The sequence below is a fragment of the Marmota monax genome, unplaced genomic scaffold, assembly GCF_021218885.2.
Source record: "Marmota monax isolate L192 unplaced genomic scaffold, Marmota_monax_Labrador192_F-V1.1 WCK01_AAM20220418_F8-fsc00478, whole genome shotgun sequence".
NCBI classification, from domain to species: Eukaryota; Metazoa; Chordata; class Mammalia; order Rodentia; family Sciuridae; genus Marmota; species Marmota monax.
The window spans coordinates 150,979-172,709 of record NW_026692074.1 but is presented as its reverse complement, the minus strand read 5'-3'; the positions used below and the strand labels follow the sequence as shown (position 1 = coordinate 172,709).

At 36.9% G+C, this 21,731-nt stretch overlaps 1 pseudogene; it reads left to right on the top strand.

The window, feature by feature from the left end:
* Positions 1–21,731, top strand: part of LOC124102951 (broad substrate specificity ATP-binding cassette transporter ABCG2-like) — a 42,650-nt pseudogene that overhangs the window by 2,379 nt on the left and 18,540 nt on the right.

Genomic DNA, 21,731 nt, shown 5'->3' with positions numbered 1-21,731 from the left:
AACTTGACATCCTCCAGCCTCCACCTCCCAAGCCACTGGGATAACAAATGCATGCCACTGTGCCTGGCCCTACTGTGTCTCCTTTTTCATCCATTTTTACTAGTGTATTTTGGGAATCCTTGAGAGCAGACTGTTCACATGATGATTTTCTATCCCTAGCTCTTTCAGCCTTACTTTCTAGAAAGAAGGACCCTCTCCTGTGTAATCACTCATTTGTTGTCTGGCAGCAGATGAGGAGACAGGTATCCTCAGAGTGAAGGCAGGAGTGGTTCTGAGGGCTGCCCATCACTGTGCTCCTCACCACATCATGTTTCTTCAGGCTCATCCAGACTGGTACCTTCTAATTCCATCCCACTCCAGGTGATGTTAAAATTGATCACCTGGTCATGCATCTGTCTGCCAAATTTCACCACAGTGTCACCATTTTCCTCTTTGCACTTCATTACTATTGTGAAGGGTGGTGCTCTGACATTAATACAGAATCTTGCTCCTTATTATAGTCCAATTCACCAGCTTCAGCTCCCATTCATGACTCCTGTCTAGATCAGAAAATATGATAGTTACCAAAGGGTGATTTATTTCCATTATCTCATAATTTGCATGAAACTAAGAGGAAAAAGCTTCAGTTTACCATTTCCTCTTTAATTTACTCTATTGACAATAGTCAAGGATTCCTCTTTCAATAACACTTAGTGGTAATGTATTATTATTGTTATTTATCTTGATACTTCTGTTGGTCTGAACTTAGTCAGTGGGAGACCATTCAATTTGAGTTCCCTTCCTCCTTCACTGTTTTGACTTATTCTTTCATTCTTTGAGTATTTTCTTGTTATAGCTAGAAGTTCCATACACTTTTGAGGTTGAGGCATATACCTGTAATCCTAGTTACTCAGGACACCAAAACAGGAGAATCACAATTCAAGTCCAGACTGGACAATTTAGAAAGACCCTGTATCAAAGTAAAATTTTAAAAAGGCTGAACCTGTAGCTCAATTATAGAGTGCTTGTTTATCATGTATGAGTCCCTAGGTTTAATACTATTACAAAAAAAAAAATCCAAACTGTGCACTGACCCTAGGCCAGAATCAGCTGATGTTCATTCTGTGGAATTATGGAGAATGGTATTTATAAACCATCATCTGAGTGTTTAGAATGCTCATTGCTATTCATGTGTCATTAGAATTAAACCACCTCAGTGGACATGCCTAGAGAATATATGTATGCATGAACATGCGTACACACAAAAAAAACCAAATATATATATATATATATATATATATATATATATATATATATATATATATATATAACTTTGTTTAAAAAAATAAAACTGAATCCCTTATGCAAGTGCATGAGGTTGTGGTTCTGTCCAGGAGGGGTAAATGGAGTGGTGGATGGCAGATGGTTCCTCAGCACCCTTCCATCTATACTCTTCTATAACTATTGTGTAGATTAAAACCTATTACTTCTAATTAATGCACCAATTCCAATCTAGCACTGTAGATTCTTCACACATTTTCCATGTTTAAAAAATTTATTTTTTAAAAAGTCTATTTAAAAACAGTGAAAAAATGCCTCTTCATAGTCTTAATGTAATTATTGATTTGTTCAGTTCTTTTATTTTCTCATGTAAGCTTCTTCACAGCCTACAACTTTTCCCCTCTACTCTCTCACTGCTTCCCATCCTGTATTCCCAGATGCTGGTGTCTGTTGCCCTACTCCCAGGACATCCATCGTATTCCTATTAAGAAAGGAAGGGGAAGGGCAAGTCTAATACAAATGACTGACACACTATGTGAGCATAAAATCACAGGTAGGAATGTAACTAAGTTCTGTTCAGTCAGAATATACCTATTTTCAGTAAGTAATTTCCTGCTTCTTTTAAAAAAAATAATTAAGAGATGTTAATGAGAATCTGATGCAATTTCATGAAATTTCCTTAAGTGTATTTGACATAGATCCTAATTTAATAGTACTTTGTTTAAAATGGAATAATTACCCATTTTTGCTTTTGGGTTTCAGTGGAATCATGAAACCTGGTCTCAACGCCATTATGGTACCCAAAGGTCAAAACAAGTCTTTGTGAGTATAACAGAAATTATAAGTCAGCTTTCTTTTTGTAGTTTCAGTGTGCTTTTAGAAATAACTTTTATCAGTCTTACTAATACAGCATCATAAAGTGGTTGACGTACACCTGTCAAACCTATTATGAGATAATGAGGAAGAATAAGAAGGGAATAGTATTAAATGTGGGGAGATGGAACATAGGAATAATTGAAGACACATTTAGATAAAAGAGCACATTTCCTGGGTTGGATCCACCAATGTCAGATGGACAGGAGGTTCCTTTGGGAGGTCTATGCAGGTTAAGCCAAATTTGCCTTGCTTTTATATTTCTATGCTTTCTTATAGCACAAATGAAAAGGAAGATGAGGATTTGAATGTAAACACACATACACATACACACACACAGAAGCACACAAACACACATGTACTAAGTTTTAGTTAAGTCATATATCTCTTGATTAGTTAATTTTATAGCTTGAACAGAATTTGAACTAACAGTAGCTGAGAGAGGTGGCCTGTATTGAAGGGGGAAAAAAACCCTCACCATGTTTGTCTTTTTGTAGGTTGTTAAACATTTTAGCTGCAAGGAAAGACCCAAGTGGATTATCTGGAGATGTTTTGATCAATGGAGAACCTCGACCTGCCAATTTCAAATATCATTCAGGTTATGTGGTTCAAATAAGTATTAGTTGGTTTACTTTTAGTTTTCATGTGTTTCTATATAGGTAAATGCCTTGGTTTGCAGTTTATTTTGCTTCCAGTTGATTATGTGACATACTTAGAATCAACTTTTCTTACGTCTGCTTCTCATAATTTCCTATTAGAAAAGGGTGGAGTTAAATGGAAAGGCAGAGAGGACCTGGAATATGACCTCTGTAGGACATGGATATCAATTCTACTTGTATCATTTTCAGAAGGGTCTGCTGATATCTGTTTTTGCCCTCCTGCCTCATTTCCTTCCTGAGAACATACTTGAATGTGTCTGCCAGTAGTCATATCATACTTCCCTGTGCTCCACTTGGATGTTCAGATGGGTGTTGAAATTCCTCCCTGGGCTCTGCAGCTGTCTGTGTATGGAGTCTCTGTAGTTAGCAGAGTTGAAAACACAGCATTAACTACAGCATTTCCTTGGGTTTGTTATTTTCATCTATTGAGTTACATATACTAGAGGGATAGTCTAAGAAAAGACTCAGTATGACTCATTAAAATTGTATTTCCCTTCAGAATAATGTCCTGATGAACACCCTGACAGAGAAAATTTGCAGTTCTCAGCAGCTCTTCGGCTTCCAACAACTATGACAAATCATGAAAAAATGAGAGGATCAACAAGGTCATTGAGGATTATATCTAAGTGAAGTAGCTGATTCTAAGGTAATGTGAAAAAAACTGGTAGAATTGTAGCCAGGAAAGCAGACCTCCCTGTGTGGACAGTGTGACCTTAATCAGAAGTTTCTTATGACATGTGTGGCTGTTTTCCGTAATGATGAGAAAAATGACTACATAGCTATTGTGAAGGTGGAAATGAAGCTGGAGAAACAATCTTAAAGATGGTGGAATTCCTGGAGTGGAGTGTTGTCTCATTGCTGTAGTCAGGGCTCATTTGATGTCTTTGCACTAGCTTTTCTTCTTCCTGTTTTTCTCTTCCTGACTTTCATTGCTCTTTTCCTTCTGTTCTTCTTGGGACCTTTGTTTCATGGCTTTTTTGAGGCATATTTCTGGAATTGATAAAGGACAAGTTCCAGGTATTATTTCTTTGTATATATGACTTGTCTGTAATTTGACTTCCAGAATTATATTTGATCACAGTAGGACTGACTTCTAATTTGCATTGCTACTAATTTTTTCTATAGCTTATTTTTGGCAGTTCTTTTTCTTATTCTCTCCTCATTCCCATTTTTTTTCTGCCAATATGTATTTCTAGACTCACCTACCAGGCTCTTAGGTTTGAGAAGTATGTTTATGGGCAAGAGTAATAGAATGGACTAAGTAACTCAACCTTTTTTGGGTTATGCAGGTTCATGGAGAGAATGATTGAACTTTACAGTTTACTGCTCCACATGGAGTGTTTGCTGAGCAGATATTTGGAGCTGTTTATGATAATGAGATTTTTAGAATGTAGTGTCTCTGAATGAAGTCCCTGATCTTCCCTCCTAAAAAAATGAAGAATGTGGGTGGAGCATCCTCTTGACTGCTACTTCCTATTATACTTGCTGATAGGCTTTATGTGAAGTGCTTTATTTGGAAAAATAGTCCTATGATGCTACTTATTTTTGATTACTGAGTATTGATTTTCTTTTCTTTGGCTCTCTTTATTTATTTGATCTTGTCATTCCAGTTTGGTACTTTTTTTTTTTTTTTTACTCTGTTCTTTACCATTAAGCACTCATTGTCCTTAGTTACTTGCTTGGATTTCTGGGGAACATATGTAAAGGCTGTTTTTGATTTCTTATAATTAACATAATCTAATAGAATCAAATAATTTTCTGTAGTTTTAGTTTTTATGATATTTTGAACATAACAGAAATCTAGAGAATATGGTCTGATTACTATAATGATGTGATTTGGGGGTAATTAATATATTAGTTATATATTATATGTACATTGTATTATTTATATATTATACATTATGTTTAGTATGTATCATTATTATGTTAATTATATGGAAGTTAATATAATTACTAGTACTGTTCACCTTGATTTCTCAATTGTTAACATCTCCCATAATTATTACAACTCTGTCTTACGGAACCATTATATACAAATTTGTATGATATTTCACCCCAAAATACTTATATGCATTGGGAAAAAAGGACATTTGTCTACCTTACCACAAAGCCATTACCAACTAACAAAATGAAGAGTAACATCGTATCCTCATATCATCAACTATGTCAAACAGTATTCATCCACATTTCCCAAATTGTCTTCAGATGTCTTTTTAAAGCTCAGTTATTCAAAGTTCCCAATCAAGGGTTGTGAGTTGCATTTGATTATTTCTCAGTGGAGTCTCTTCATTTGAGAGTTGTTCCCTACTGCCTTTCTCCCCAGAACTATTCTAGTCCTCTTAGCACACACAATGATATTGACTGGTTGAAAAGTTTGAACCAGGTACCTACAGACTATTCCACCTCCTGCTTTTATCTGAAATGATTAATTGGGAATTCTGTATTGAGTTAGGGTATAGATGGTATCAATTTAGGAAATCTTATGGGAATTAAAAAGTGCTTATGTGGTATAGCAGAACGTGAGCTCTCCTGGCTTCAAGTGTACTCTTTTCTTGTAAGTCCACTCAGGAACTTTTGTCAGAAGCAATGAAGTGTGTGTGTGGGGGGAGAAGGGGGGTTGTTGTTAGAAGACTAATAGAATACTCAAGGTGTTTTCCTTTTTCATCTCCTAGCTTTATGTACTGTTTTAGACTGTGGTTTCACTGTGTCAGGTCCATATCTTTTAGTTTTGTTACTCACTGTCTTTAAACCTTTGACTTGGTGAGGAATATACAGAATGTTAAAAGTATGAGCTTCATATCAGGTCCAGCCACTTGGATCCTCTGCCATTAGCCTCCAGGTACTTATCTCTTCAAATAGAGACCTCCTTCTCCTTTCATGTGTCCATTTATTTCTTGTTCAGAATAATAAGGGTAATAGAGAAAGAGTCTCTTGTAGGACTGAAGTTAATCCACCAAATGAAGTTAATTCACTATGGTGGTGACCATAGTGGTTCTTGTTGAATGTAATAATCTGTGTTTTAGGTTTTATCTAGAGGAGAGAAAAAAAGGACCAGTATAGCAATGGAGCTGATTATTGATCCTCCCATCTTGTTCTTGGATTGACCAACAACTGGTTTACATATAAGCACAGCAAATACTGTGCTTTTGCTCCTGAAATGGTAAATACTGTAGGAACATTGCTCTTTTATTTATTTACAATTGGATCACTTCTGTGTACCAGGGGTTCAGGGTGCCAGGGTTTCAGAAGTGAAGAGCAGAATTCTTTCCTTTCTTCTTAAAGAGAAATAGTCAAGGAGCAAAGAAGTGTTATTAAGAAAAATGAATGAACAACTTGGGGAAGAATGGCCATGAAGGGAGTGAGGAATTGTTTTAAAAAACAGGATAGTCATGGAGGACCACAAGTATGTGACAAGAGACCTGTTACAGAGTGAATCCTGCTCTTTCTGTCAGCAGAGAGTTTTGGTTGGAAGGAGCAGCCAGTGGCCCTGAGGCACAGCATGTTTGATGCTTGATGTGTGTGGAGCATCAGAGAGGCCAGAGGGACAGAACCCAGTGCAGGTTGGCTGCTAGACTCTTATAACAAGACCACAGGCTATGGGCTGAGTAACAGATACTACTTTTCTTCCAGCTCTAAAAGCTGGAATTTGAGATCAAGGTGTCTACAAGTTGTTTCTTCTTGGATCCTTCAATAGACACAGTCAGATGAGTCACCACTTAATGACCTTCTTTAACCTTAGTGACTTCTTTAAAGACTCTCCAGAGGTAGCCACATTCTGAGGTGCTGGGTGTTAGGACTTTAACATATCAGTTTTGGAGAGGCCACAATTCAGCCAATTAGAAATGATGTAAAGTAAAGTTGGGCTTGGGACAGATTACATAGACCTCATTGGCCCCTGTGAGACATATTTTGTGCTGCTAAGGTCCAGGGACATTTTGAGAGTGTAAGCATTGACTGCACAATGAGGCCAAGGTGAATGAAGGACACCAAGAAATAGCTGCAGAAGTAGGCCCTGTCCTACTAGGATGCTGGTGGTCAGGTGGTAAGAAAAGCATGGGTTCTGGGTCTTTTTTGAAGGTGGAACCAACTGGATCAGCTTAGGAAATGGACTTGACCTGTTATGAATCCTAAGTGGGGGCCTGGAAAAGTAGAACAATGGGAAAAAAAGTCATTCATTTCTATCAAGAAAGGAGACTGGCAGGAATGTAATAGGAGAAATTTTTAAGATTAATTTTTGAACATCTTCTTTAAAATTATAAAAAATTATTTCAAACTGACAGGAAAGTTCCAAGAAAAGTTTAAAGAAAAAAAAAATTCCCAGTTCCCTCACCTGGATTCCCTAACTTCTATTTTACTGCATTTTCTCGCCTCTTCCTCCATCTATGTTCCACCTGTGTTAAGTTTTTTTCTGACCTCATGCTCCATCTCTGGTAAATTCTCCCCAGTGTAAATTCCAAGAGGCAAGGACATTCCACTACACCAGGCTTCAGGTAAGGAAGTTGACAGTGGTGGCTTCACAACCATCCAGTGCTTAGACTCTACTCACATGTCATCAGCTTCCCCTGTAGTGTCTGTTTCCTGCAGTGCCTTGGGATTCTTCACTGAAACATGTCTTTTCTGGCTTTCCTGTTTTGGTTGGTTTGATAATCTGTGTGAGTTCCACAGTCCTTTCCTGTCCGTCATGCCCTTGCAAGTCTTGGTGGATTTCATGGGGTGACCCTCTACCGGATCCATCCCTATGTTCCATGAGCAGATTCCGGTCTCATAGGTGGTGTGAACGTCCGTCATTTGATCATGTTGGGGTCTGCTGGGCTTCTCTGCTGGGAAAGTACTTTTCTTCTTTAGAGTAGATTAGTATTTTTTTTTCTGGGAAGATAATTGCCTATTATACCAAGATTGTGTTCCTCCTCAAGTCTCACCCACCAATTTTAGTGTAAGCTAATAACTCCTGTTCTTGTGGTAGTTGCCTAACAAGTAATTGTTGACATTTTATCTAAGGAAGAGTTTTTCCCCTGTTCATTTTCTGTGTGATGCAATGGGTTGGAATCTGCTTTTCTTCACTGTTTTAATGATTAAATTGATCCTGATTTGACTAGGGGATGGCTTTTCAATGGTCTGTGTGTTCTTTTGACCTCTCCCTGATCATTGTTCCATCATTTCTTTACTTTGTAGTCACTGTGATGTTTCATTTTTATGTTGCACTTTTCCTGAGTTAGCTATTTGTGGATGAATGTAGTTTGTTCTGGTTTAATTAATATTAAGAAACCAAAATGTGGTTGCTATTGTGCTCACTGCTATTGGAGTGGCATTGCTTTTAGATCTTCAGTAGGCGTACCTAGGCCTACTGTATGTGTTTATATAAAATATGGAAATATATTCTATTTTATTTGGAAACATTGGCCCTGCATGAATTTTATATGTGTGTATACAGATGTGTGTGTGTGTGTGTGTGTGTGTGTGTGTATGTGTGTAGTGGGGTTTTTATTGTGTGTGGCAGGGTTCCTATCCATGGCCTCATATTTGCTAAGCACTTACTCTACACCTGAGCAATATTTTCAGTCCTTCTTTCTCTCTCTCTCCCTCTCTCTCTCTCTCTCTCTCTCTCTCTCTGTCTCTCTCTGTCTCTCTCTCTGTGTATATATGTATGTATGTGTATATATACATATATATATATTATAAAAACATGTAAACATACTTCTGTAATTATTACTGTTTATGAGTATATATTTAGATACCCATGAGTTCATATTATTATTTTTATTTCCAGTCCAATACCTCTGTGTCATTTTTAGTTCTTTCCCTTTCAGCCTTTGCAAGTCACTTCAGACCATGAGAGATGTGACTCCTTTTATTTTAGTATATTCACTTACTTGGTCTGTCTATGATTTAATTGTTTAATGCAACCAGTCTGCCACTTTCTCTGGGCTATATCTTTGTCTCCTACCTCTGGAAACCTCTCTACTTCATACTTTAAGGTGCCTGACACACCACCTTCATGGCTTCCCCTAGTACTTACCTTGCTTTCTCTGATGGCCATACACTCGTAAGAAAGTTTCTGATAGGAGAGAAAAAACAGGACGATGCAAAGATGGCTGTTTGTTTAAATATCTTATGCTCTAGATGTCAACTTACGTATAAATGAAGATGCCAGGTTATGGACCTGGAGTTCGGGTTCCTTTATAGAACATACCCAGGAAATTTTTTTATTATCTACAGCTCTGCTGACAGTGTTCATTAGACAATGATGAATTGATACAGAATATTGTAACTATGTCCTTTATGTTTTTTTACTGGGTAGCATTGAAGCATCCTGCCTCTTGCAGAGATCAAGCCCTGCTATGCACAGTCATCACTTGGGGTCTGATTAAAATGTAGATTCTGTTTCTTTGAGTCTGAGGTGGAGCCCAGGATTTTCCCTAGGGGACTCTAAGAGGAGATACTGATACTAATGCCACTGCCCATCCAATCACACTTTGAGTAGCAGGGCTCTCGTACAATTCTGCTTCCTGCTTCTAGTTGTCTACCAGCTCAATGATGTCTACTGAATACAGTTCCAGTTTCTGAGAGAAGGGCCAATCTTAGGCTTGTCATTCTCTTTGTGTAGTCTCTTTAGTTACCTTATTCATTTAATACCAAGTCACTGTCTCTCAGATATATATAAGCACACCTCTTGCTTTGTAACACTGAGTTTCTTTGACCAGGAGTATCCTTTTCTTAGCTGAGTCCTGTTGGTCCATTTGATGTTCCACTTGTATCATCTTTAGCCTAGGTTGTTAGCCTCGACAAGGAACCCTTAGCTATATCTATTCCACATTCAATTGAAATTTTTGGTCTTCTTGCCCAAATCGCTTTTGAGGCAGAGCACCCTTGGGCACTAAACTATACTAGGAACTAATTAAATTTGTAGATTGAAGTGGGTCTTCTAAAGTTTTGTTGTTGTTGTTGTTGTTATTGTTGTTGTTGCTCTCAGGATTGAACCTCAGTGTGCTCTACCACTGATCCTGTGACCTTCTTACTTCTTATTTTGGGACAGAGGTACACCAAGTGGCTTAGGCTAACTTCAGACTTGAAATCTTCCTGCCTCAACCTCCTGCCTAGCTGAGATTATAGTCACATACCACCACACCTGGCTCATAAACATTTTAAATATCTACTTTGAACATTTTTACCTTTATTTTTTGCATCCATAGTAATAACTCATGTGAAATGGCCTTTTAACACTATTTCTACCACAAATTAAACCAGAGATAGAATCATAGCCTTACTTCTTCATAATTGTGACTTAGTGGGTATTCGCTTAATTTTTAAGCTTTTCCTGTTAAAAGTTATGAAATTATAATATTGAAACTACCTTATTACAATAGTGTGAAAATTCAAATGAAGTAATTTCTAAAGCGTTTAGCAATCTCATAGTACATACTTCAGAATGTTCATTGTTTTATCAAGGTAGAGAAAAGGAAAACTAATCCTAAAGCGATAGAAGACAAATCATCAATGAGAATTATTTGTATGACTATTTTCTTTTTTTTAAAGAGAGAGAGAAGAGAAAGAGAGAATTTTTTAGTATTTATTTTTCAGTTTTTGGTGAACACAACATCTTTATTTTGTTTTTATATGGTGCTGAGGATTGAACCCAGAGCCCCACGCATGCCAGGCAAGCGTGTTACCTACTGCTTGAGCCACATCCCCAGCCCAGACTGTTGTCTTATTATTTACTCTATTACTACTTCTCAAACTTGATTATACTTGTAGGTTGCCTGGACAGCTTGTTAATAATATGGACTCCCTGTATCATCCTCAGAAATTCTAATTCAGTGTCTAGGAGGACTGTCCAGGCATCTGTATTTTTAATAAGCCTTATAGTAAATTCTAGACTGTCGATGTACCATCTTTTCAGAAGCCTAATGTTTTTATTTTTTTATTTTTCTTGGTAAGAATCATCTTTGTTTATTTATCTTGATTATGTATTTTAATTGCTGTTATTGTACTTGTAAACACTGCAAAATTCTTCCAAGGAAAAAACTGACTATAAATGCCGCCAAGTTAAATCCTGTTTAGAACACAAAGAATATTAATAATGTATATGAACAATTCTTTCAAAACAAGCAAATAAAAAATTCCCTTAGTTGTTATTATTAAAGATACAAAGCCCATAATAATTACTACTTTTTCATAATAATTACTAAGGTGCACAAAAATCTTGATTTTTTTTTTTTTTTTTTTTTTTTTTTGCGTACCTGGGTATGAACCCCAGGGTCTTACATATGCTAGGAAAGCACTTTTGATGAGCTATATCTCCAGCCCATCATGAATTTTTTTTGAGTTTCAGTGTTGTTGAAATAATAAAGAATGATAACATGTTTAATTTTTAAATTGCATATTAAAGTTAATTTCTAATAATTTAGTACTAATAAAAACATTGAATTAGGAATGAGGCTGTGGTTCAGCAATAGCACACTTGCCTGGCATAAATGAGACACTGGGTTAAATCATCAGCACCATGTATTAAAAAATAAATGTCTATCAACAACTAAAAAAAGAAACCCAAAAGATACGTAAATAAAAGTATGGTGTCCAACTACAAGTAGAAAAATATAAAAAAATATATTGAATTTAGATTCCCCAGGTCATGTAGGTAACATAAGAATAGGTGATAAGACTATAAGAGAAAATGAAGTTGAACTTCGAACTCTTGTTTTAGTGGTAATAATAAACTGTTTTATTAGGAAGGGCAAGGTTCAGATGTGTAATGATTCATTATCTTCCCTCTTTTGAATTAGGATTTCTGAGCAGGGACCAACAATCATCTTTACCATTAATCACCCTCGGTATTCCAGCTTCAAGCTCTTTGACAGCCTCACCTTATTGGCCTCAGGAAAACTATTGTACCAAGGTCCTGCACAGAAGGCTTTGGAATACTTTGCATCAGCAGGTTTGGTTGACTTTTTCATGCACTAGATCCTTCATTCTTGGAATTCTGGGAGAGAACAGAGGTATTGATGGGAGTGCTGTTTGATCTTTGTATAAATTTACCTCAGGTTCTACCACTCTAAAACATCCTTGGTCACTTTGTTGCCAAACATTTTTTTTTCATATGGCAGCATATGTGTGAGAGTGTGTTTGTACTGGTCCTGTGGCTGTACTGCTTCCCAGTGATTGTGTGGGTTAGCTCTTCATTCCTATAACACATATCTGAGAAAAACTAATTACAAAAAGTATGATGGTTTTTGGCTTCAAGTTTTAGATGTTTCAGTCCAAAGTCTACTGGCTTCATTGCTTTGGGCCTGAGGTGAGGCAGAAAAATGGTGTAAGGGTGTGGTGGAGGGAAGGGGGGGAGGGAGTGAGGGAGGGAGGGGGATCGAGGGGGAGGGAGGAAGGAAAAGAGGGAGGGAAGGATAGGGAGAGAGAGAGAGAAGAAAAAGAAGAAGGGGAGAAAGAGGAGGGAGAGAATGAGAAGGAAAGGTGGGGAGGGGAGAGGAAAGGAGAGGAAATGGGTTAGCGACAAAATAAATCCTTCTAGGGCATGAACCCAGTGACCTATTTTTTTCAAATTAGGTCCCACTTCTAAGTAATCTATTCTAATTATTATCCCATGAAATGAATTAGTTTCCTGAGGAAGTTAGAGCCCTCATAATCAAATAATTTCTTAAAAGCTCCATCTCTGTACATTGGAGACCGAGTCTTAAATTCTTTAGTATTTAAGTATTTAAAGTGTATACTTTATATCCAAACCATAATATTCTGCCCCAACCCCAAAAGGCTCATGTCCATCTCATAATTCAAAATGCATTCAGTCTTACAATTTCCTCTAGTCTTTAACAATTCCAACATTTCTCAAAACTCTAAATCCAAAGTATTCTGTGAGACACATGGTAACACCTTAGCTATGGGCCCATATACATAATAATAGGTAAGTTACATGTTTCTAATATACAATGGAACAGAGTAGACATTTCCATTCCAAAAGGGAATAAACAGCCTCCAAAAAAGCCTTGTTCATTGCATATATCCTTCCTCAGCAGACATTCCATGGTTCATGGCATCTCTTAGTCCTGGCAACTCCATTACTGATTTAGCTTCCTCTCACAGAATCTCACATCACACTCTCAGGGGCTGCCTGCAGAGACTGCAACCTTGACACAGATTCCTATCTCCCAGGCCTTCCTTTGAAATCTGGGTAAAAACTTTCATGAACCCCCTACTTCAGAATTCTGCATTATTTAAAACTGGCACAACACAGATGACACCAAGGCCCACTGCCTGTAGGAACAGTAGCTGGGTCTGCTCAAACAATAGCTGTAGCAGCTACTGAGTGCTTGGACCGTGAAATGAGTCCTGGCAGGACAAGTTTCTAGGTCGCCCTGTGCCTGCAATGTAACCCAGGACTCTCTTCTCAAAGCAGAGTCTTTCAAACTAGTTATCATTTTTACACCTTTAAACATCTTTCCTTTTTTCTCCATGAAACATTGGTTTCTCTTTAAAGGCTCTGATTTCTTCAGCAACCACACATTCCTTACTTGCAGTTTTACAAGTGTTTTTCTGGCCAAACAGAAAATTTTTAAATGTTTCTTTTCTGCTTCTTGTTGCCATTTCTCACTAAAAATATGGCTAAAAGCTACCAGCAATAACTATGCCACAGTCCCAATGATTTGTTGCCTTGAAATTTCCTCCAGTAGATTAATTAGTTCATCATCTTTAAATTTAGCCTCAGAGAGTGTGGAGACATGAACAAAATGGAAACAACTTCCTTGTCAGAATATACCACTTCCAGTTCCCCAAACAGTCCTCATTACAATCTGAAATCTCATGAACACAATCTTTACTGTCCACATTCCTGTTGAAATTCTGGTCTCCTGAGATCACACCATAATTGTCCATTAACCACTGCTTACAACATTCCAAAGCTTCTTTATCTTGTATCTCCACATTTTTCCAAATTCCTCCCACAAATCATTTTAAAAGGCTTCTGAAGCACATGGTCAGGTATAGTCACAGCAATGACCCCAGTTCTTGTTAATCAACTCTTCATTGTTGTGATCAATAATTGAGAATAGTAACTTAGAGGAGGAAAAATTTATTTTGGCTCATGGTTTTGGAGGTTTCACTCCAATACAGCTATATGCATTGCTTTTGGCCTTATGTGAGAACTAAGCTTCATTTCTTTGGGCCTTTGGTGAGAAACATCATGTCAGAAAGATGTAGTGGTAGAAACTGTTCAACTCTTGCCAGCGAGGAGGGAGGGAGGGAGAGATGGAGGGAGAGAGAGAGAGACAGAGAGTCAGAGACAGAGAGAGAGAGAGAGAGGGAGGGAGGGAGGGAGGGGAGAGGAGATCAGGAGCATGATAAATTCTTCCAGGGCATACTTCCAGTGACTTAATTCCTCCCACCACATAGTAGTCCATTCAAGTTATTAATTTATGAGGTTGCTATATTGTGTACCCTACCTTAAACACATGTGTTGTGGTTTAGATATGAGGTTTTCCCCCATAGGTCATGTGTGAGATGGCATAAGAATGTTCAGAGGTGAATTGATCAGACTATGAGAGGTATAACCTGATCAATGGATTAATCCACTGGTATATATTAACTGGATCATAACTACAGGCAAATAGGGAGTGTCTAGAGGAAGTAGGTCACTGAGGACATACATTTTGGGCTTATATTTTGTTCCTGGTGAGTGAACCTCTCTCCCTAATTCCTAATTATCATGTCCTGAGCTGCTTTCCTACTCCATGCCCCTCTACCATGATGTTCTATCTCCCCTGGGCCCACCACTACGGAGTTGACTGATGGTGGACTGAACCTCTGAAATCATGAGCCAAAATAAACTTTTCCTCCTCTATGTTTTTATTTTCAGGTCTTTTGGTCACAGTTGATTAAAACAACATGAATCTTTGGGGAAATTTATATCCAAACTTAATTTATATCCAAAATTTAACTACTTGGATTTATATCCAGTTATTCTGTCAGTTAAATATTTATGGAATGGCCCAAAATTATTATTTTGAGACCTATAACATATTGCTTTTTTAGTTTTTACCATGACATGTAATCTTGGTCTGCCTTCACAAGAGCTCGTGGAGATGCTACTTAACTTTCTAGAAACATTAGACTCAAGATTTAGGACTTAAGTGGGTGTGAGTGATCTGTTAGTCAATGGAATGGCTAATCCCAAATCTGATTAGACCAATATTTCAGGGATGTCTGGTTCTTTGAATTTTTTATTAAATTATGTGATTTTTTTAAACAGCTCATACAATTTGCTTCAGAGATATTTGGATATCATCATAGATGCTTCTCTATGACTCCAAACAGTTGTCTTTTAAAATTTGTTTTTGTTTAATATCTCTCCTTTAAAAATAATCAAGCATGGGGGATGGGGATGTGGCTCAAGGGGTAGCGTGCTCGACTGGCATGCGTGCGGCCCGGGTTCGATCCTCAGCACCACATACAAAGATGTTGTGTCTGCCAAAAACTAAAAAAAAAAAAAAAATTCTCTCTCTCCCCCCCCACACTCTCTATTTAAAGAAAAAATTATCTCTTGCTATCTCTCTCCTCTCTCTCTCACTCTCTCTTTAAAAAAAAATTTAAAAAAATACTCAAGCATGTATGGGTCTGGGGAGTCCAGAGGAGACAGGAATCAGACCACAGGCAAAGTTTAGATTATTTATGCCACTAGAAGTGGAAGAAAGAGTTCACGTGTACTGTACTGGTCATTTTCTTTCCAGAATGCTACCCTGAAGGATTTGTTCCTCTTTGGAATATGACAGATTGACAGATGATAAATTTGAAATATGAATTTAATAGGTGGAAAAGCTATCTTGTTGTCATTAGTACTGCCATTCCAGTATTTCCTGGATCAACTCAGAGAATACAATGCATCGGGGCCTTCAAAACTTCCTTCCTGGACTTAGCCTTAGTCTTATGAAGGAGTATTGATAAACTCCAGGAAATTTAGAAAGCTTATTGAATTTTACTACTTATTGTAGATAATAACTAATGTAATATGTTCTAAAGAGTCCAGATTTGGTTGGATATGCATGTATGTATTTATGTATGTATGAAAATGAGGGAGAAGATGATAATTCTGCCTTCCCTAGTCTCACCTGTCTCACACTGTGTGAGTCCTCTTTACTTTCAAAGACCATTGGGTTGAGTTGTTGGAGTGCCTTCTTTTTATTTATTTATTTATTTATTTATTTATTTATTTTTTTAATTTTTTTTTTAAATTTTTTTTTATTGGTTGTTCAAAACATTATAAAGCTCTTGACATATCATATTTCATACATTAGATTCAAGTTGGTTATGAACTCTCAATTTTACCCCAAATACAGATTGCAGAATCACATCGGTTACACATCCACATTTTTACATAATGCCCTATTAGTAACTGTTGTATTCTGCTACCTTTCCTATCCTCTACCATCCCCCCTCCCTCCCCTCCCATCTTCTCGCTCTACCCCATCCACTGTAATTCATATCTCTCCTTGTTTATTTTCCCATTCCCCTCACAACCTCTTATATGTAATTTTGTATAACAATGAGGGTCTCCCTCCATTACCATGCAATTTCCCTTTTCTCTCCCTTTCCATCCCACCTCATGTATCTGTTTAATGTTAATCTTTTCTTCCTGCTCTTCCTCCCTGCTCTGTTCTTAGTTGCTCTCATTATATCAAAGAAGACATTTGGTGTTTGTTTTTTAGGGATTGGCTAGCTTCACTAAGCATAATCTGCTCTAGTGCCATCCATTTCCCTGCAAATTCTATGATTTTGTCATTTTTTAGTGCTGCGTAATACTCCATGGTGTATAAATGCCACATTTTTTTTATCCATTCATCTATTGAAGGGCATCTGGGTTGGTTCCACAGTCTAGCAATTGTGAATTGTGCTGCTATGAACATCGATGTAGCAGTATCCCTGTAGTACGCTCTTTTAAGGTCTTCAGGGAAAAGTCCAAGAAGGGCAATAGCTGGGTCAAATGGTGGTTCCATTCCCAGCTTTCCCAGGAGTCTCCATACTGTTTTCCAGATTGGCCGCACCAGTTTGCAGTCCCACCAGCAATGTACAAGAGTACCCTTTTCCCCACATCCTCTCCAGCACTTGTTGTTGTTTGACTTCCTAGTGGCTGCCAATCTTACTGGAGTGAGATGGTATCTTAGGGTGGTTTTGATTTGCATTTCTCTGACTGCTAGAGATGGTGAGCATTTTTTCATGTACTTGTTGATTGATTGTATGTCCTCCTCTGAGAAGTGTCTGTTCAGGTCTTTGGCCCATTTGTTGATTGGGTTATTTGTTTTCTTATTGTTTAATTTTTTGAGTTCTTTGTATACTCTGGATATTAGGGCTCTATCTGAAGTGTGAGGAGTAAAAATTTGTTCCCATGATGTAGGCTCCCTATTTACCTCTTTTATTGTTTCTCTTGATGAGAGAAAACTTTTCAGTTTAAGTAAGTCCCATTTGTTGATTTTTGTTATCAACTTTTGTGCTATGGGTGTCCTATTAAGGAATTTGGAGCCCGACCCTACAATATGTAGATCGGAGCCAACTTTTTCTTCTATCAGATGCAGAGTCTCTGATTTGATATCTAGCTCCTTGATCCACTTTGAGTTAACTTTTGTGCATGGCGAGAGAAAGGGATTCAGTTTCATTTTGTTGCATATGGATTTCCAGTTTTCCCAACACCATTTGTTGAAGATGCTATCCTTCCTCCATTGCATGCTTTTAGCTCCTTTATCAAATATAAGATAGTTGTAGCTTTGTGGATTAGTCTCTGTGTCCTCTATTCTGTACCATTGGTCCACCCTCCTGTTTTGGTACCAGTACCATGCTGTTTTTGTTACTATTGCTCTGTAATATAGTTTTAAGTCTGGTATCGCTATACCGCCTGATTCGCACTTCCTGCTTAGAATTGCTTTTGCTATTCTGGGTCTTTTATTTTTCCATATGAATTTCATGATTGCTTTATCTATTTCTACAAGAAATGCCGTTGGGATTTTGTTTGGCATTGCATTAAACCTATAGAGAACTTTTGGTAATATCGCCATTTTGAAGATGTTATGTTATGTTGTTCTGCCTATCCATGAACAAGGTATATTTTTCCATCTTCTAAGATCTTCTTCTACTTCTCTTTTTAGGGTTCTGTAGTTTACATTGTATAAATCTTTCACCTCTTTTTTAGGTTGATTCCCAAGTATTTTAATTTTTTTGAGGATATTGTGAATGTAGTGTTTTTCCTCATTCCATTTCAGAAGTTTTGTCGCTGATATACAGAAATGCCTTTCGTTTATGCGTGTTGATTTTATATCCTGCCACTTTGCTGAATTCATTTATTAGTTCTAGTAGTTTTTTTGTAGACCCTTTTGGGTCTTCTGGTATAGAATCATGTCACCTGCAAATAGTGATAATTTAAGTTCTTCCTTTCCTATTTTGATGCCTTTAATTTCTTTCGTCTGTCTAATTGCTCTGGCCAGTGTTTCGAGAACTAAATTGAATAGAAGTGGTGATAGAGGGCATCCCTGTCTTGTTCCAGATTTTAGGGGGAATGCCTTCAATTTTTCTCCATTCAGAATGATGCTAGACTGAGGCTTAGCATAGATAGCTTTTATAATGTTGAGGTAAGTTCCTGTTATCCCTAGTTTTTCTAATGTTTTGAACATAAAGGGATGCTGTACTTTGTTGAATGCTTTTTCTGCGTCTATTGAGATGATCATATGGTTCTTATTTTTAAGTCTATTGATGTGGTGAATAACATTTATTGATTTCCGTATATTGAACCATCCTTGCATCCCAGGGATGAATCCTACTTGATCATGGTGCACAATTTTTTTGATGTGCCTTTGTATCCGATTCGCCAGAATTTTATTGAGGATTTTTGCATGTATGTTCATCAGAGATATTGGTCTGTAGTTTTCTTTCTTTGAGGTGTCTTTGTCTGGTTTCGGAATCAGGGTGATGTTGGCCTCATAGAATGAATTTGGCAGAGCTCCTTCTTTTTCTATTTCCTGAAATAACTTGAAAAGTATTGGTATTAATTCTTCCTTAAAGGTTTTGTAAAACTCCGCTGTATACCCATCCGGTCCTGGGCTTTTCTTGGTTGGAAGTCTTTTGATAGCTTCTTCTGTTTCATCTATTGTTATTGGTCTGTTTAAGTTGTGAGTATCCTCCTGACTCAGTCTGGGCAAATCATATGACTTAAGGAATTTATCAATGTCTTCACTATCTTCTATTTTATTGGAATATAGGTTTTCAAAATAATTTCTAATTGTCTTCTGTATTTCTGTAGTGTCTGTTGTGATATTGCCTTTTTCATCCCATATGTTAGTGATTTGAGTTCTCTCTCTTCTTCTCTTCCTTAGCATGGCTAACGGTCTGTTGATCTTATTTATTTTTTCAAAGAACCAACTTTGAGTTTTGTTAATTTTTTCAATAGTTTCTTTTGTTTCAATTTCATTGATTTCCGCTCTGATTTTAATTATTTCTTGCCTTCTGCTACATTTGCTGTTGTTTTGCTCTTCCTTTTCTAGGGCTTTGAGATGAAGTGTGAGCTCATTTATTTGTTGGTTTTTCCTTTTTTTGAGGAATGACCTCCAAGCGATGAATTTCCCTCTTAAAACTGCTTTCATTGTGTCCCATAGATTCCGATATGTTGTGTCTGTATTTTCATTTATCTCTAAGAATTTTTTGATTTCTTCCTTTATGTCTTCTGTAACCCATTGATCATTCAGTAACATATTGTTCATTTTCCATGTGATGTAGGATTTTTCCTTCCTTCTTTTATCATTGATTTCCAGTTTCATTCCATTATGATCAGATAAAATGCATGGTATTATCTCCCCCCCTGTATATTTACTGAGTGTTGCCCTATGGCATAATATATGGTCTATTTTTGAGGAGGATCCATGTGCTGCTGAGAAAAAAGTATATCCACTTGATGACGGTTGATATATTCTATATATGTCAGTTAAGTCTAGGTTGTTGATTGTGATATTGAGTTCTATATTTTCTTTATTCAGCTTTTGTTTGGAGGATCTGTCCAATTGTGAGAGAGGTGTGTTGAAGTCACCCATAATTATTGTGTTGTGGTCTATTTGATTCTTGAACTTGAGGAGAATTTGTTTTATGAACGTCGCAGCACCATTATTTGGTGCATAAATATTGATAATTGTTATGTCTTGTTGGTGAATGGTTCCTTTTAACAGTATATAATGTCCTTCCTTATCCCTTTTGATTAATTTAGTCTTGAAGTCAATTTTATTCGATATGAGGATGGCCACCCCTGCTTGCTTACGAGGACCGTGTGCATGGTATATTTTTTCCCAACCTTTCACCTTCAGCCTGTGTATGTCTTTTCCAATCAGATGTGTCTCCTGGAGGCAGCATATTGTTGGATTTGTTTTTTTAATCCATGTTACCAGCCTATGTCGCTTTATTGGAGAGTTTAAGCCATTAATGTTTAGAGTTACTATTGATACATGGTTTGTACTTCCAGCCATGTTTGATTATTTATCTTCTTTTTTTTTTTTTTTTTTTTTATTTAGTTTGTTTCTCCATGGTTAGCTTTCCCCCCGCCCTCTGTCTTTATAGAGGCACTTCCCACTGATGGTTTTGGTTATTGTTTTTCATTTCTTCCTCGTGTAGTGTTTTACTCAAGATGCTTTGCAATGCTGGTTTTCTGGCTGCAAATTCTTTTAGCTTTTGTTTATCATGAAAGATTTTTATTTGGTTATCGTACCTGAAGCTTAATTTTGCTGGATACAGAATTCTTGGTTGGCATCCATTGTCTTTCAGTGTTTGAAATAGATTGTTCCAGGATCTTCTCGCTTTCAGCGTCTGTGATGAAAAATCCGTTGTTAACCTTATTGGTTTACCCCTGAATGTAATCTGCCTCCTTTCTCTTGTAGCTTTTAGTATTTTCTCTTTGTTCTGTATATTGGATATCTTCATAACAATGTGTCTTGGCGTTGGTCTACTGTGATTTTGTGTGCTCGGTGTCCTGTATGCATCTACAATTTGTATATCCGTTTCCTTTTTTATTTCTGGAAAGTTTTCTGTAATTATTTCTTTCAGCAGGTTACTCATTCCCTTGGTTTGAATCTCTGTACCTTCTTCTATCCCGATGACTCCTAGGTTTGGTTTCTTTATGTTATCCCATATCTCTTGGATGTTTTTCTCGTGGTTTTTAACCAGCCTTTCTGAGTTGGCTAGGCTCTTTTCAAGATGATATATTTTGTCTTCATTATCTGATGTTCTGGCTTCTACTTGCTCCACTCTGTTAGTGATACTCTCAATTGAGTTTTTAATTTGGTTTATCGTTTCCTTCATTTCTAGAATTATTGTTTGGTTTTTTTTTATAATCTCAATCTCCTGATAAAGATGCTTAACTTCTTCTTTTATCTGTCTATGTAATTCATTTTCAAAGTGTTCTTTCACTGTTTGGATTTGCTGTCTCGTATCTTCTTTAAGGTTCCATTCCATCTGTCTAAGGTATTCCTTGAGTTCTTTATATGACCATTTTTCTGCTGACTCTAGGTCCTCCTGAATATTTAGGCTGTCCTTCATTGTTTGTACTCCTTTTCTTCCTTGCTTTTTTATGCTGCTCATGTTACTTCTTGTTCTGTTTGACCGCTGAGTTACTGTTTACTCTTATAGATTTATTTGATGCTTGAGAGGAAAGATATTAGAAGGGAAGGGAAGAAGTCACTAAAGAGAATGAGAGTAGGCAGGTAGAATTCAAGGAAGGGTGAATAAGAAGATTGAAAAGAAATGAAAAGACAAAAGAAACAAGAATAACAAAGATTAGATAATAAAGAAAGAAAGAAAAGACGAAAAAAAAATTTAACAAAAATAATAGTGATAATAAAAAATGAAAATTAAAATTAAAAAAAAATAATAATAATAAAATAAAAAAAATTAAAAAAAATAGAAACATTGAAAAAAAAT